At 48.1% G+C, this 16,721-nt stretch overlaps 1 protein-coding gene across 1 annotated transcript in view; it reads left to right on the plus strand.

Moving 5' to 3' along the window:
• The window catches only part of PNPLA7 (patatin like phospholipase domain containing 7), a 2,530,065-nt gene that overhangs the window by 1,810,529 nt on the left and 702,815 nt on the right, over positions 1 to 16,721 (plus strand). The gene's annotated exons all lie outside the window — the stretch shown is intronic.

Here is a 16,721-nt window from a genome sequence, read left to right on the forward strand (position 1 = left end):
CCGAGCTTATCGTCTTTCCACCAAAACCCACTTCTCCTCTTCCTCCACTTTTTATCTCAGTTGATAACACCCTCATCCTCCCCGTCTCATCTGCCCGCAACCTCGGAGTCATCTTTGACTCCTCTCTCTCCTTCTCTGCGCATATCCAGCAGATAGCCAAGACCTGTCGCTTCTTCCTGTTTAACATCAGCAAAATTCGCCCTTTCCTCTCTGAACACACCACCCGAACTCTCGTCCATGCTCTCATTACCTCTCGCCTGGACTACTGCAACTTACTCCTCACTGGCCTCCCACTTAGCCATCTATCCCCCCTTCAATCTGTTCAGAACTCTGCTGCACGTCTCATATTCCGCCAGAACCGATATACTCATATCACCCCTCTCCTCGGGTCACTTCACTGGCTTCCGATCAGATACTGCATTCAATTCAAGCTTCTCCTTCTTACCTACAAATGCACTCAGTCTGCTGCCCCTCACTATCTTTCTACCCTCATCTCCCCTTACATTCCCGCCCGTAACCTCCGTTCACAGGATATATCCCTCCTCTCAGTACCCTTCTCCACCACCGCCAACTCCAGGCTCCGCTCATTCTGCCTCACCTCACGCTATGCTTGGAACAACCTTCCTGAGCCCTTACGCCAAGCCCCCTCCCTGCCCGTCTTCAAGTCTTTGCTTAAAGCCCACCTCTTCAATGCTGCGTTCGGCACCTAACCCTTACCGTTCAGTGAATCCAGACTGCCCCAATTTGACTGCCCCTATCGGACCGACTGTTCACTTGTCTATTAGATTATAAGCTCTTTGAGCAGGGACTGTCTCTCTTTGTTAAATTGTACAGCACTGCGTAACCCTAGTAGCGCTCTAGAAATGTTAAGTAGTAGTAGTAATATTATCCCAGAATGCTTGGGGATCATCCAGGTGTGTTTTGCAAATGTGAAATGAGCACCGATGTTATTCTTGGATGTCTGTGTGGCACTGTGTACTGCAGTGTTAGATGTTCATAACCTGACTTTATATAATAGGGATTTGGATGTCCATCTAATATGGACATCTAAATTCCAGTTTTCAGATGTCCAAAACAAGAACAGAGCTTCTAAAATAACCACCAAAGTGTTTCCTACAGTTGAGACTGATCTGTCAGTTGAAACCTTTGTTTCTACTAGAATGAAAATGAAAAACAAAGTGAAGTACCTACTGACTTTAATTACATGCTTATTTCTAGGGGTGTACATGCAGTTTTTCTTTCATTGGGGGTTCTAATTTTTTCATTTTATTTTTCATTTTATTTTTTTTTTCATTTCATTAGGATTTTTTTAGTGCGTATTTGCAAATAACACTTTAATTTCACAAAGAGCATAAGCTGTCTGCAAATCTACTATATATTTTGGAAATGTATGTATGTGTGTCTGTATGGCTGAAGTTGGCTCCTGAACTGTTGAAGTTAGGGAAATTAAATTTGATGTGCAGGTACATTATGGTCCAGAAGTGGTTCCTAGATAGGTTCCAACTTGGGCACCCTGAAATGGAGGCAAATCCAATTTACATACACAGAATAGACTGAAAAGACATATGCAGAGTAGGCAGACAGAAAACAACCACAGTGGAAACAGACAAATTAGTAGTTGACCAGATTAGACACACAAAATCGAGAAGTAGAGAATGAAGAAAACAGGAATATCATGAGGTGGAGAATGACAAAAGTAGAGCGAGACAATTAGCAGCTAACGGAACACAAAATGCAGAGCATGTGTATAAAATGCCTCCAGTTAGGAGGCAATTGATTGGAAGACAAGCGAGTGATGCCAAGAGGAAGAAAATTGAAAGATGAGGAAAATTTGACTTACTGAAAGAAATAAAAATATTTATACTATTCAAAAAATTCTGGGGAAGTCAATACTATTGAGTATGCTGAACTACAGAAGGGCCACTCTAAACGACTTAGCATAATATAATAAAACATGTTTGTAATTTTTCAAGTTTTAGAAAACAATAAGTTCTCATATTGTTGAAAAAGATCATTAAAAAATCAAAATGTGTTTTCAAGTGGCCATAAAACTTGAAAAAATTCTTAACTTATAAAAAATGTTTATCTTGAAAAATGTTTGAAATTCTGTAAAATGGATGGATAAAAAGCATTACTGTATTATATTACTAGCAATGCTGGGCAGCACAGCTAATAAACTGCTAAAAATGAAACAACAGTAAAACTAAAAAATAATTATTTTGTTTTTAAGTAGTCATTTATATAGACTGTATTATGGTTTGTAAATATTATCTTTATTTATGTGCATCTTGGTTGTACTCTGCTTAAATATTATGATGTGTTTTTAAATAGAATCAAAACACACACACACAAGTTTCATGTCTTGATACACCGCCTGGGAGAAGATTCTATCAAAGTAGTTTACATAAATTCATAAAAAGTTACAAGAAATGAAAAGAACTACATTAATGAATAGGAAAGGAGACACAGATAGAAATAGTAGAGCAGAGACGAGTACAAGAGGAGGCACTGTCACAAAGCCAAATCTGGACCAGCTAACCCTATTCAAACGCCCTGGAGAATAAATGAGTTTTAAAGTTGGGTCTTAAAATTTGGTAACGAAGTCTTGGAGAGCTGGAGGTATAGCATTCCAGAGAAGTGGGCCCATTACAGTAAAAATACTGGACTGGACCAAACTAAGCCTATAGTAAATGGGACTGAGTAGATCGAAGTATCCTAGAAGGGTTATAAGAAATTAGATACTGTGCTAAGTAGGAAGGTAGGCCAGAATGATATATTTTATAGACCAACAGAAGCATTTTGTAGGAAACACGGAGTACCACTGGCAACCATTGCTCTTCTTGGAGCAAGGGAGTAACATGATCAAAACGTTTTGCTCCAGTAAGTAGGCAAATAGCAGCATTCTGTATCAACTGAATGCACTGAATGACCTTCTTTAGAATACCCTGAAACAATGCATTACAGTAATCAAGCTGAGAAAGCACAAAAGAGTGTAAAAAAAACTCGGAGTGCAGAAATGGTAAACAATCGGCGAACCGAGTAGAGCTTTCTTAGCTGGAATAACAGGCACATACCATTTTAGCGATATCAGGACAAAAAGATAGTTTTGTGTTGACGATGCCTAATACTCTAACAAATGAGACTAATGACAGTAGAGAACCAGCCAGAATAACTGGATGAATTAGAGGATCGGATCCCAGATGGGAGAGGAGAATACCTGTTTGAGATGGAGTCTATGAGCATTAAGCCAAGAGGTGATTTGTCCTACATTTAGAGACTGAATGGAGGAAACATCAGCAGGATCAATATCAGCAAGAATTTGAATATCATATGCATAGGCAAATATAGATAAACCAAGAGAGTATACAAAAGACATGAAAAAATGAAAAAGAAGTTGAGCCTCTAGGAACCCCACAGGAAGCTGAATATGTGAAAGAAGAAGAATTCTGCCATTGAACTTGGTAAGTTCTATTATTTATAAGGATCAAAACCAATCTAAAGCTTTGTCCTGGATATCCATAGAGGAAAGAGGGTACAAAAGAAGGGCATGGTCCACCAGGTCAAATGCCATGGTGAGTTCTAGGGAGATCATAATGATAGACTCACTTTTATCGCAGTGTTGGAGAATATATGTAGTGAGATCCAATAGTGCAGTCTCCATACTATTGGATTTCCTAAGTCCAGTCTGTTGAGTGAAGAAGCAAATTAAGTGTTTTTCAAGCTGAGAATGGATAATATGTTCAGCCAGTTTGGATACAAAAGGGAGTTGGGCAATGGGGCGATTAGTGACTGGTGCTGGGCTGATGACTTTCTTTTAATTTCGGTATAATGAATACATGTTTCCAGATCTCAGGGACAAGTCCTAGAGATAAGGAACCACGCATTAGCAAATGAGGAAAAGGGAGTAAAGTGGTTCCAAATCATTGGATGAAGAGGACAGTGGATCCTGAGAAGATGTACAGTTTCAAGGATTTTGGATAACTGAGAAATTGAGGGAAGAGCAAATACCGTGATAATACTGGAAGGTAAGTCAAGATTGTCAGAGTCAGAAGAAGAGGTAACTGGCATAGCAGAAGAAGGGGGGCCAGAAAGAAGAGAAAATGGTGCCTGTGCAGCAGTCACCTTCGTTTGAAAGTGTAGTGCTAGTAGCTAGTGCATCAGCAGATGGAGAAGAATCATTAATCGTGGAGAGTAAAGGTGTAGAATTCAGAGAACGAAATATGATAAAGTTTACTAGAAGTAGGAGTGCACAAAATCTGGGCATAATAATTTTTTTTTTTTGCCAAAGTAACATCAGATTTGTATTGGACAGCCACAGTTTTATATCGTAAATACACAGATTTTATTTATACGTGTATGTGATTTTATTTAATATATATATTTAATATATATTAACTAGTAAAAAAGGCCCGTTTCTGACACAAATGAAACGGGCGCTAGCAAGGTTTTCCTCAGAGTGTGTATGTTTGGGAGAGTGTATGTGAGAGTGACTGTTTGAGAGTCAGAGTGAAAGTGTGAGTGTGTGAGAGAGAGAGTGAGTCTCTCCCTGAGCCCTGCCCTCCCAATCCATGGCCATCCATGTTTCTCTGTCACCTGCCCCCTCCATTCATCCCTATCCTGCATTTCCCCTCTCTGCCTGAGGCCTGCCCTGCAATCCATATCCATCCATGCCCATCTGTCCCCTCCATTCATCCCTATCCAGCAATTCCTGAGTCCTGCCCTTCCAATCCATGCCCATCCATGCTCCTCTGTCACCTGGCCCCTCCATTCATCATTATCCTGCAATTGCCCTCTCTCCCTTAGGCCTGCCCTGCAATCCATATCCATCCATGCCCATCTGTCCCCTCTATTCATCCCTATCCAGCAATTTCCCTCTCTCCCTGAGTCCTGCCCTCCCAATCCATGCCCATCCATGCTCCTCTGTCCCCTGCCCCCTCCATTCATCCATTTCCAGCAATTCCCCTCTCTCCATGGGCACTGCCCCCTCCATTCATCCCTATCCAGCATTTCCCCTCTCTGCCTGAGGCCTGCCCTGCAATCCATATCCATCCATGCCCATCTGTCCCCTCCATTCATCCCTATCCAGCAAGTCCCCTCTCCCTGAGTCCTGCCCTTCCAATCCATGCCCATCCATGCTCCTCTGTCACCTGGCCCCTCCATTCATCCCTATCCAGCAATTGCCCTCTCTGCCTGAGGCCTGCCCTGCAATCCATATCCATCCATGCCCATCTGTCCCCTCTATTCATCCCTATCCAGCAATTTCCCTCTCTCCCTGAGTCCTGCCCTCCCAATCCATGCCCATCCATGCTCCTCTGTCCCTTGCCCCCTCCATTCATCCCTTTTCAGCAATTTCCCTCTTTCCCTGAGCCCTGCCCTCCCAATCCATGCTCCCCTGTCCCCTGCTGTCTCCATTCATCCTTTTCCAGCAAGTCCCCTCTCTCCCTTCCATGGCCCCCCCTCGCATCCATGCTCCTCTCTCTCCCATGTCCCAGCCTGGCCCGCCCTCTTTCCCCCCCCCCCCCCCCCCTTCGCATCCATGCATCCCTTTTTTGTTTTTTTTATTCTTTTTAACTTTACCTCCGTGGCGTTTCCGGCAGCGAAGCGTCAGGGAAGGAGGCGGCGCTCCCGACATCTAGCTTTCCCTTCGCTGTGTTCCGCCTTTTTTTGAAGGCGGAACAGAGCGAAGGGAAGGCTAGACGTCGGGAGCGCCGCCTCCTTCCCTGACGCTTTGCTTCCGGATTTGTTTGTTTAGACGCGAGGGCGGGGCAGAGACGGCTGGGTGGCTTCACACCACGAACGCCACGAACCCTACAGCCAGGGACTCAGGGAGTGACGTCAGATGGCTTCAGAACGTTGTCCTCATTAGAACGTTCACGGTGCGTTTTATTATATTAGATTATATGTACAATTTATTGTGGATATGCTATAAATAAGTACATAAGTGTTGCCATACTGAGAGAGACCAAAGGTCCATCAATCCCAGCATCCTGTTTCCAACAGTTGCCAATCCAGGTCACAAATACTTGGCAAGATCCCAAAAAGGTACAAAACATTTTATACTGCTTATCCCAGAAATAGTGGATTTTCCCCTCAGATCGGAGGAAGAAGGGCAACCTTCGAAAGCTAATCAAGTTTCTACCTCTGATATCTCAACTTGCATCCAAACCAAAGTTTCAGCGTGCTTGTCTGACATTGCTGTCTGGATGTCTCAACGCCACCTGAAATTAAATATGACCAAAACCGAGCTTCTCATTTTCCCCCCCAAACCCACCTCCCCGCTCCCCCCGTTTTCTATTTCTGTTGATGGCTCTCTCATTCTCCCTGTCTCCTCAGCTCGAAACCTTGGGGTCATCTTTGACTCTTCTCTCTCCTTCTCTGCTCATATTCAGCAGATTGCCAAGACCTGTTGTTTCTTTCTTTACAACATCCGTAAAATCCACCCCTTTCTTTCCGAGCACTCTACCAAAACCCTCATCCACACCCTTGTCACCTCTCGTTTAGACTACTGCAATCTGCTTCTTGCTGGCCTCCCACTTAGTCACCTCTCCCCTCTCCAGTCGGTTCAAAACTCTGCTGCCCATCTCGTCTTCCGCCAGGGTTGCTTTACTCATACTACCCCTCTCCTCAAGACCCTTCACTGGCTCCCTATCTGTTTTCGCATCCTGTTCAAACTTCTTCTACTAACCTATAAATGTACTCACTCTGCTGCTCCCCAGTATCTCTCCACACTCGTCCTTCCCTACACCCCTTCCCGTGCACTCCGCTCCATGGATAAATCCTTCTTATCTGTTCCCTTCTCCACTACTGCCAACTCCAGACTTCGCGCCTTCTGTCTCGCTGCACCCTATGCCTGGAATAAACTTCCTGAGCCCCTACGTCTTGCCCCATCCTTGGCCACCTTTAAATCTAGACTGAAAGCCCACCTCTTTAAAATTGCTTTTGACTCGTAACCACTTGTAACCACTCGCCTCCACCTACCCTCCTCTCTTCCTTCCCGTTCACATTAATTGATTTGATTTGCTTACTTTACTTTTTTTTGGTCTATTAGATTGTAAGCTCTTTGAGCAGGGACTTTCTTTCTTCTATGTTTGTGCAGCGCTGCGTACGCCTTGTAGCGCTATAGAAATGCTAAATAGTAGTAGTAATGTCCAATAAAAAAGGTATCATCTTATTTTCTTTTCCATGTTTTATTTTGTTTGATTTCTATTGATAAACGTTGAGTGAAGAAACATTTTCTCCGATTCGTTTTATGTTTAAATCATTTTTTTATTATCAAATACAGTTATGCTTGTAACATATCTCTCGTCTCATTAACGTAATAACACATATTCTTTTACAATAGTAGCCACTTTCAGGTTTCATTTTTCCCCCCCTCCCTCTATCGCTCCCCCTTTCCCCCCCCTTTCCCCCCCCCCCTTTTTTTTCTCTTCTAACTTATCATGGTCTTAGTAGTGTCCAGAACAGTCTATTTTGTCTGAAATCCATATTTCTCCAGCTTTCTTAGTCTGATGTGTAGCCGCTGATAAATCCTCTTTTGGGTGCTTGGATGCAAAGTACACAAAAATCTTCTACATATCTTTTTAAAAAGGTTGATCTCTTGTGCTGTAGCCTCCATCAGCCCACATATTTCAGTGTGCATGAGTTCTATCATCTTAGACCTCCATAAGTCTTTAGTTGGAGAATTCGCCTCTCTCCATAGTAGTAATATTACTTTCTCCGAGGACAAGCAGGCTGCTTGTTCTCACTGATGGGTTGACGTCCTCGGCAGCCCCCTCCATCGGAAAGTTTACTAGCAAAGGCCTTTGCTAGTCCTCGCACGCCCATGCGCACCGCGCATGCGCGGCCGTCTTCCCGCCCGAAACCGGCTCGAGCCGGCCAGTCTTCTTTCGTCCGCGCTCGGTACGGTCGTGTTACGCCGTTCGTGCCCCAGAGAGTCGACCTCGCGCGTCCTTCTCGACGTGTTTTTTCGCTGTTTTTTCCTTGAAAAAGTTCGGGAAGCGCTCCGGTAGTGTTCCGGAAGACCCTTTCGGGTTTTCTGCCCTTCCCGTATTTCTCAGTTTTCTTTCGTTGTCGGGGTAGGCCTCTTTTGGCCTCGGTCGAGATTTTTCTCCCTCTAAATTTTGGTGCTTCAATTTTCGCCATTTCGGCTTTTGATTTCGCCGGCATGATTTTTCCGCCCATGACATCGAAGCCTTCCAGCGGCTTCAAGAAGTGCACCCAGTGCGCCCGGGTAATCTCGCTCACTGATAGGCACTCTGCGTGTCTTCAGTGTCTAGGGGCCCAGCACCGCCCTCAGAACTGCAGTCTGTGTTCCCTGTTACAAAGGCGGACTCAGGTAGCGAGATTAGCCCAGTGGAACGTTTTGTTCTCGGGCTCTTCGTCGGCATCGGCATCGAGTGCATCGACGTCGTCAGCGTCCGGACCATCTTCCTTGGCTGCCGCTCCATCGACTGCATCGAGGCATCGGACCTCTGCATCGGCGCCGAGGCATCGGGCGACTGCATCGACGTCGGTGGTACCGAAACTTCGTCTGCTGATGTCGTCGGACGGAGGTGCATCGTCAGGAGTGCAGGTGAGGGCTGTCCATTCCCCTGCTGGTGGCGGTGAGCCTTCGGGTGGGTCTCCTCCTACCCTGAGGGCTCCTGCGGTACAGCCCCCCCGGGATCGACCCTCTTCGGTCTCGGCCCCGAGGAAGCGACGGATGGATTCTACGTCCTCCTCGTCGGTGCCGGGGAGCTCCGGTGACATGCTTCGGAAGAAGTCGAAGAAGCATCGACACCGGTCTCCTCCCCATGTCGGCACCGAGAGCTCTGGGTCGCCGAGGGATTCGGCACCCAGCAGGCATCGGCACCGAGAGGACCGCTCACCCTCTGTTCAGGAGGTGTCGATGCGCTCCACTCTGGACAGCCCGGAACAGCCTCCTCGCCCGGAACAGGTTCTGACGTCGACGCCTGCATCGACCTCTCAGCCTTTCTCTGCAGCCGCTCTAAACGAGAGCCTCCGGGCCGTTCTCCCAGAGATTCTGGGAGAGCTGTTGCGCCCTACCCCTCCGGTACCGGCGGTGCTTGCGCCGGCTGGCCCATCGCCCAGGTTGAGGTCCCCGACGTCGGTACCGCGTGCGGTGCCGACAGCGGCCACCTCCCAGGAAGGCTCCCCGACTACGTCGGCGGAGGGAGCTTCGCCGATGCGGGCGAGGGAGTCTACCTCTTGACGCCCCCACCGTGGACGTGGTTCCACCGAGTCGAGCAGGGCGAGGTTGCAGACGCAGGTTCGTGAACTTGTGTCTGACACCGAGGGTGAGGCCTCGTGGGAGGAAGAGGAGGACCCCAGATATTTCTCTGACGAGGAGTCTGAGGGTCTTCCTTCTGATCCCACTCCCTCTCCTGAGAGACAGCTTTCTCCTCCCGAGAGCCTGTCTTTTGCTTCCTTTGTCCGGGAGATGTCTACGGCCATCCCCTTCCCGGTGGTTGTGGAGGACGAGCCCAGGGCTGAAATGTTTGAGCTCCTGGACTATCCTTCTCCACCTAAGGAAGCGTCCACTGTTCCCTTGCACCATGTCCTGAAAAAGACATTGCTTGCGAACTGGACCAAGCCACTAAGTAATCCCCACATTCCCAAGAAGATTGAGTCCCAGTACCGGATCCATGGGGACCCAGAGCTGATGCGCACTCAGTTGCCTCATGACTCTGGAGTTGTGGATCTGGCCCTAAAGAAGGCTAAGAGTTCTAGGGAGCATGCTTCGGCGCCCCCGGGCAAAGACCCTAGAACCTTGGACTCCTTTGGGAGGAAGGTCTACCATTCTTCTATGCTTGTGGCCAAGATCCAGTCTTACCAGCTCTACACGAGCATACACATGCGGAACAATGTGCGGTAGTTGGCGGGCTTGGTTGATGCTCTTCCCCCTGAGCAAGCCAAGCCTTTTCAGGAGGTGGTCAGGCAGCTGAAGGCGTGCAGAAAATTCCTGGCCAGAGGAGTTTATGACACTTTTGATGTTGCGTCCAGGGCCGCTGCTCAAGGTGTGGTGATGCGCAGGCTCTCATGGCTGCGTGCCGCCGACCTGGAGAATAGACTCCAGCAGCGGATTGCGGACTCGCCTTGCCGTGCGGACAACATTTTTGGAGAAAAAGTCGAGCAGGTGGTAGAGTCTCTCCACCAGCGGGACACCGCATTCGACAAGTTCTCCCGCCGGCAGCCTTCAGCCTCTACCTCTACAGGTAGACGATTTTTCGGGGGAAGGAAGACTGGTCCCTATGCTTCTGGTAAGCGTAGGTACAATCCTCCTTCCCGACAGCCTGCGGCCCAGGCTAAGCCCCAGCGCGCTCGCTCTCGTCAGCAGCGTGCGCCTCAGCAAGGCCCCGCGGCTCCCCAGCAAAAGCAAGGGGTGAGCTTTTGACTGGCTCCGGCAGAGCATAGCCGACATCCAAGTGTCAGTGCCGGGCGACCTGCCGGTCGGGGGGAGGTTGAAAGCTTTTCACCAAAGGTGGCCTCTCATAACCTCCGATCAGTGGGTTCTCCAAATAGTCCGGCAGGGATACACCCTCAATTTGGCCTCAAAACCTCCAAATTGTCCACCGGGAGCTCAGTCTTACAGCTTCCAGCACAAGCAGGTACTTGCAGAGGAACTCTCCGCCCTTCTCAGCGCCAATGCGGTCGAGCCCGTGCCATCCGGGCAAGAAGGGCTGGGATTCTATTCCAGGTACTTCCTTGTGGAAAAGAAAACAGGGGGGATGCGTCCCATCCTAGACCTAAGGGCCCTGAACAAATATCTCGTAAAAGAAAAGTTCAGGATGCTTTCCCTGGGCACCCTTCTCCCCATGATTCAGCAAAACGATTGGCTATGCTCTCTGGACTTGAAGGATGCCTACACACACATCCCGATACTGCCAGCTCACAGACAGTATCTGCGATTTCAGTTGGGTACACGCCACTTCCAGTACTGTGTGCTACCCTTTGGGCTCGCCTCTGCGCCCAGGGTGTTCACAAAGTGCCTAGCTGTGGTAGCAGCGGCACTTCGCAGGCTGGGGGTGCACGTGTTCCCATATCTCGACGATTGGCTGGTGAAGAACACATCCGAGGCAGGAGCCCTGCAGTCCATGCAGATGACTATTCGCCTCCTGGAGCTACTGGGGTTTGTGATAAATTACCCAAAGTCCCATCTTCTCCCAGTGCAGAAACTCGAATTCATAGGAGCCCTGCTGGATTCTCGGACAGCTCGCGCCTATCTTCCAGAGGCGAGAGCCAACAACTTGTTGTCCCTCGTCTCGCGGGTGCGTTCATCCCAGCAGATCACAGCTCGGCAGATGTTGAGATTGCTGGGCCACATGGCCTCCACAGTTCATGTGACTCCCATGGCCCGCCTCCACATGAGATCTGCTCAATGGACCCTAGCCTCCCAGTGGTATCAGGCCGCTGGGGGTCTAGAGGACGTGATCCACCTGTCCACGAGTTTTCTCAAATCCCTGTATTGGTGGACGATTTGCTCCAATTTGACTCTGGGACGTCCCTTCCAAATTCCTCAGCCACAAAAAGTGCTGACCACGGATGCGTCTCTCCTGGGATGGGGAGCTCATGTCGATGGGCTTCACACCCAAGGAAGTTGGTCCCTCCAAGAACGCGATCTACAGATCAATCTTCTGGAGTTGCGAGCGATCTGGAACGCTCTGAAGGCTTTCAGAGATCGGCTGTCCCACCAAATTATCCAAATTCAGACAGACAACCAGGTTGCCATGTACTATGTCAACAAGCAGGGGGGCACCGGTTCTCGCCCCCTGTGTCAGGAAGCCGTCAGCATGTGGCTCTGGGCCCGCCGTCTCGGCATGGTGCTCCAAGCCACATATCTGGCAGGCGTAAACAACAGTCTGGCCGACAGACTGAGCCGGATTATGCAACCTCACGAGTGGTCGCTCAACTCCAGAGTGGTGCGCCAGATCTTCCAAGCGTGGGGCACCCCCTTGGTGGATCTCTTCGCATCTCGAGTGAACCACAAAGTCCCTCAGTTCTGTTCCAGACTTCAGGCCCCCGGCAGACTAGCATCGGATGCCTTCCTCCTGGATTGGGGGGAGGGCCTGCTGTATGCTTATCCTCCCATCCCTCTGGTGGGGAGGACTTTGTTGAAACTCAAGCAAGACCGAGGCACCATGATTCTGATTGCTCCTTTTTGGCCGCGTCAGATCTGGTTCCCCCTTCTTCTGGAGTTATCCTCCGAAGAACCGTGGAGATTGGAGTGTTTTCCGACCCTCATCACACAGGACGAGGGGGCGCTTCTGCATCCCAACCTCCAGTCTCTGGCTCTCACGGCCTGGATGTTGAGGGCGTAGACTTTGCCTCTTTGGGTCTGTCAGAGGGTGTCTCCCGCATCTTGCTTGCTTCCAGGATAGACTCCACTAAGAGAAGTTACTTCTTCCATTGGAGGAGGTTTGCCGTCTGGTGTGACAGCAAGGCCCTAGATCCTCGCTCTTGTCCTACACAGACCCTGCTTGAATACCTTCTGCACTTGTCTGAGTCTGGTCTCAAGACCAACTCTGTAAGAGTTCACCTTAGTGCAATCAGTGCATACCATTACCGTGTGGAAGGTAAGCCGATCTCAGGACAGCCTTTAGTTGTTCGCTTCATGAGAGGTTTGCTTTTGTCAAAGCCCCCTGTCAAGCCTCCTACAGTGTCATGGGATCTCAATGTCGTTCTCACCCAGCTGATGAACCCTCCTTTTGAGCCACTGAATTCCTGCCATCTGAAGTACTTGACCTGGAAGGTCATTTTCTTGGTGGCAGTTACTTCAGCTCGTAGAGTCAGTGAGCTTCAGGCCCTGGTAGCCCAGGCCCCTTACACCAAATTTCATCATAACAGAGTAGTCCTCCGCACTCACCCTAAGTTCTTGCCAAAGGTCGTGTCGGAGTTCCATCTGAACCAGTCAATTGTCTTGCCAACATTCTTTCCCCGTCCTCATTCCTGCCCTGCTGAACGTCAGCTGCACACATTGGACTGCAAGAGAGCATTGGCCTTCTACCTGGAGCGGACACAGCCCCACAGACAGTCCGCCCAATTGTTTGTTTCTTTTGATCCCAATAGGAGGGGAGTGGCTGTAGGGAAACGCACCATATCCAATTGGCTAGCAGATTGCATTTCCTTCACTTACGCCCAGGCGGGGCTGGCTCTTGAGGGTCATGTCACGGCTCATAATGTTAGAGCCATGGCTGCGTCGGTAGCCCACTTGAAGTCAGCCTCCATTGAAGAAATTTGCAAAGCTGCGACGTGGTCATCTGTCCACACATTCACATCTCATTACTGCCTGCAGCAGGATACCCGACGCGACAGTCGGTTCGGGCAGTCAGTTCTTCAGAACCTGTTTGGGCTTTAGGATCCAACTCCACCCCCCGAGGGCCCTGTTTGTTCTGTTCCAGGCTGCACTCTCAGTTAGTTGGTAAATTTTTTAGGTCAATCTCAGTTATGTCCTCGCCGTTGCGAGGCCCAATTGACCATGGTTGTTGTTTTGAGTGAGCCTGGGGGCTAGGGATACCCCATCAGTGAGAACAAGCAGCCTGCTTGTCCTCGGAGAAAGCGAATGCTACATACCTGTAGAAGGTATTCTCCGAGGACAGCAGGCTGATTGTTCTCACAAACCCGCCCGCCTCCCCTTTGGAGTTGAGTCTTCCCTTGAAGTGTATTGTCTTGCTACATACTGGACTGGCCGGCTCGAGCCGGTTTCGGGCGGGAAGACGGCCGCGCATGCGCGGTGCGCATGGGCGCGCGAGGACTAGCAAAGGCCTTTGCTAGTAAACTTTCCGATGGAGGGGGCTGCCGAGGACGTCAACCCATCAGTGAGAACAATCAGCCTGCTGTCCTCGGAGAATACCTTCTACAGGTATGTAGCATTCGCTTTCTTCCCAGTCATGGAGGCTCTCTGTAAAAACCCAGATAAGCCCGCTGGGGCAGGTTGTTGTATACTAAATGTATCAAATAGAATTAGGGGTTCTGCCACTATCTGTCTACTCCAGTGTCGCGTAATTTCTTTTAGAATTAAAGTCCAAAAGTGACAAATGTGAGGACATGTCCAGAACATATGGCCTAGAGTAGCTTTGGCAGCACCACATTTCATACATTCTCCCGTACCAAATCCAGCTTTCTTTGCCCGGGCTGGCGCAATGTAAAATCGCACCGCAAACTTATATTGTTGTTCCCAGTCTCTAACATATTTTGATCTATGTAAGATTGAATTAAGATAGCCCTGTATTGTGTCTGCTGTAATCTCTCCTCCAATCTCATTCTGCCATTTACTGGCTAGGCCACCATAGTCTATATCCTCCGTGGAGTCAAGTAGGTATCTGTGATGGTAGCGTAGGGGTACCACATTCTGTGACCCTAGCGTTAATGCCGTGGCTAAAACCTCCTGGACATCTTCACATAAGTTTACTGCTCCTAGAGACGCCGCATAGTGCCGTACCTGTAAATAGGCATAGAAGTCTTTTTGTGTCCACTTGAATTCTTGTTGTAATTCCATAAACGTCTTTATTTGTCCTTCCTCATTTAAAAGTTGCGAAAGATAATGTATCTCCTGCTGTCTCCACCGTACAAAGGTCTTTTGCAGTGTTCCTGCTGGAAAGTCTGGGTTCAAGTTTAAAGACAAATAGGGAGTGGCTCTCGCCGAGAATCCGTGCCTACGGCACAACCATCTCCACATTGCCCGAAGCGAGTTTACAAACAGGTTGTTTCTTGGGCGTTTATCAGGTTTTGTTCCGGTTGTGTGCAGCAACCAGCTGGGGTGTACATTAGGATGCATGGAGTTCTCAAGCTGTACATTTGTAAATTGTTGGCTTCCTACCAACCAGTCCCTCGCATGGCGCATGGCACATGCTACAGTCAGATATCTTAAACTAAGCAGTCCCATTCCTCCATGTGTTTTTGGTTTATACATAATGTTTAAAGCTAGTCGGGGGCGTCTATTGTTCCAAAAAAATTTCCTTAGCACAGCCTGTAGCTTCCTCTCTTCCCGTTTTCCCAAGTAGATAGGCAACATTTGAAATTTGTATAGCCACTTGGGCACCACCACCATATTATAAAGTGCTATTCTCCCTGTTAGGGACAACGGGCTGGATTCCCACAAACCCAATATCCTCGCCGTTTCTGCCAACAGGGGAGTCACATTTTCTTCATATATTTTATTTAACTGAGTCGTTATTGTGACTCCTAGATATTTTATTTTCCCTGCGGCCCACTCAAATGGAAACAATCCTTTCCATTGTGTCTTTGTGTTGTCCGATATTGGGAGTGCCAGAGACTTGTTATAATTTAGTTTAAACCCCGATATTCCACCATATCTTTTTATTTCATTTAGCAAATGTCTTACCGATACCTGTGGCTTATCTACTAATAGTAACAGATCATCTGCATAGGCCAATATTTTCAGTATCTCTTTTCCCGTCCCTATGCCCTGGATACCCGGGTGTTCTCTTATTATGTTTATTAAGGGTTCTAGTGTTATCACAAACAGCAAAGGGGACAGTGGGCACCCCTGTCTCGTGCCTCTTTCTATTTTAAAGCCTTGTGTTTTTATCCCATTTACCAACAGGCATGCTATCGGGTCTGAATAAAGTATCTGCACTGCATTTAAATACCATCCCTTCAAGCCAATCCAGTTTAGTGTTTCCCACATGAAAGACCATAGCACCCTGTCAAATGCGCGCTCCGCATCCAAGCTTACCACCATACCCACGGGCGCTCTATAGGGAGCTTCTGTTAAGGCCGCCACTAATCTTCTCACATTCATCACGGATTGTCTACCACGGACAAATCCCACTTGTTCCGCCCCCACTATAGACGGCAGTATCTGCGCCAAGCGTTCCGCCAAAATCCGTGATAGTATCTTGACATCTGTGTTTATGAGCGATATGGGCCTGTACGAGGCTGGGTCTAATATATCCCTCCCTGGTTTTGGTATCAAGCTAATCATTGCTTCATTGGTATATCTGGGGAATCTGCCTTCTTCCACCGCCCCTTCATAGAGATTTACCAAGGGTCCCACTATTTTATCTTTTAGGATCTTATAAAACTCACTAGAAAACCCATCTGGGCCGGGCGCCGAGTGTAGTTTTAAATTCTGTATTGCCACCCCCACCTCTTTCGCCTTTAAAGGTAGATTAATTTCTTGCAGTTGTGCCTCTGTGAACTTTGGCATTTTGGATTTTGATAAGTACCTCCTAATTTCTTCTGTCAAATCTCTTTCAGATTCTCCCTTGTATAACTCCTCAAAATGTTTCCTAAACACTTCTGCTATGTCTGCTGGGCGGGTGACCTTCGTTCCCGCCCTCTCCCGAATTTGTGTTATGTAATGTGTTTTCCGGGCTCCTTTCACCATGCGTGCCAGCATTCCCCCAGGCCTATCTCCGTATCGCTTTAGGGCATATTTCCTCATTATTGTGGATCTCATAGTTCGTTCATGCAGTAAACTATTTAACTCAGTTCTTGCACTCATTAGATTTTCAAATGACCCCTGTTGGGAATCCCTACTATATTGTCTTCTCAGGAACCTAACCCGTCTTTCTAATACTATAATTTTTTGCGCCATTTTCCTATTCCTGAAACTAGTGTAGGCTATCACGTCCCCTCTAATCACTGCCTTTGCCGTCGACCAAAATAGGCCAGGCTCTTCCTCATGTTGTATATTGTTTACTGCAAAATCCTCCCACTTGTCTTTTAAAAAGGATTTAAATTCAGGCTCGGTAAACAAG

The sequence above is a fragment of the Microcaecilia unicolor genome, chromosome 6, assembly GCF_901765095.1.
Source record: "Microcaecilia unicolor chromosome 6, aMicUni1.1, whole genome shotgun sequence".
Taxonomy (NCBI): domain Eukaryota; kingdom Metazoa; phylum Chordata; class Amphibia; order Gymnophiona; family Siphonopidae; genus Microcaecilia; species Microcaecilia unicolor.